This window comes from Chrysochloris asiatica, unplaced genomic scaffold, assembly GCF_000296735.1.
Source record: "Chrysochloris asiatica unplaced genomic scaffold, ChrAsi1.0 scaffold00014, whole genome shotgun sequence".
NCBI lineage: Eukaryota > Metazoa > Chordata > Mammalia > Afrosoricida > Chrysochloridae > Chrysochloris > Chrysochloris asiatica.
In genome coordinates this window covers 12,796,500-12,797,999 of record NW_006408532.1, presented here as the reverse complement: position 1 = coordinate 12,797,999, position 1,500 = coordinate 12,796,500, and positions in this window count along the sequence as shown.

Here is a 1,500-nt window from a genome sequence, read left to right as displayed (position 1 = left end):
AAGTTGCCTGCTTGAAAAGGATACTAAACTAACTGGTCTTGTTAAATTGTCTCTATGAGCACTAACTAACCCCTTATCTTTCAATCTGGCTACACCACCAGAAAAAAAAACAAAAAAACAGAACAAGGTCTGCCAATATGGAGAAAGTGAGGCACCCTGAAAGTCAGTACAACTTCTCAGAAATTCCCTTGCAACTGCTGAGAAGGGAGGGAAGCTAAACTTCTTTTAAACTTTGTTGTCCACACCCTGGTGAGTTGAAATTTGTAAGGGAGAGAGCAAGTCCAACTCCACACACCTCTCCTACTTGTTTGGGGGATCACTTTTTTTTTTTTTTTAAGATGAGTGTCAACCAGCCCCACGGTTGGAAAAGAAAGAAACCAATTTAGCCTCCTAACTGGATAAAAGTAAAAGCCCACCTTACTGCAAAGGTTGTAAAGTTATTATTACAGATGGGGAACTGCAGGACAATTTAAAATATTGTAATTATAAACTTGTAGGCGAGCCTTGTTCTTCATTAATGTAAGATATGAAATCGCCTCTGAGGTACAAGGACAATTACATAGTTGAGAATGTGCCTGTGATTTACACTGCTGCTGTGTAAATGTAAGGATGGTTGCTCGCGTCTACCTCCTTCACTTTCACAAAATGAAAAGCACACCAGTGCAAGTTGTCCTTTGATAGATTTTTAATATGATTTTAAAGAGTTTTGTTTGGTCTCATTCTTATTCAATGAGATTAATTTAAAGCACTTATCCCCTGGGTTTAAGTCAATCCATGTAGGATTTGGGCAGGGTTTGTTGCCTAGGGGGTTTTGTTTGCAGGAGACTATGAGAGACTCCTTTCCCACTTCATTAACCCTGAGTTGGGGACAATCCCCCTTCACCCCCCACCGCAGCCCGAGTTGGGGATTTACCAACGCCCATTCACATGCAAAAGAACTCAAAAGCCGAGGGGCTCCTTGACTTCATTAGCTGCTGTGCATTTTGCAAAATTAGAATAATACCCTCACCATCCCAGGAAAGCAATGTGTGAATGTGTTGGGGGGCAGGGAAGAAACAGTAGCATAGCTGGCAATGAGCTGGTTTTCACCAAGGGGGTTAGTCTGAAAGTGTCCCACCCAACTTCCAAAAAACTGCCCCTTCCTAGAACAGCTCTACTACAAACCAAGGGAGCTCGACTGTGGCCCCAAATTTGCAGCCCTAGGCGTTCTCCCGTCTTGGGGGGGTCAGTGGGCTGCAGGTGGTGTGTAGGAGGGGAGCACCTGCGCCCTTCTCAAAGAGGGAACGGCCCCAGGAGGCGACCTTGGCCCTTTGAATGTGAACTGGAGGCCTAGAATCTGGCTCGAGACTAAAATCCCCTCCCCAGAGACCCTAAAGCTACAGGGAGGGAAAAGGTGGGGAAAGAGAGACCTTGGGATTTGGCTGCTCGCTGGGTGTCATTCCCAACTTATTCCTAGGGAACAGGAGTTGGGGGTTACCCGAAGTGGTGGCGGCCGTATCG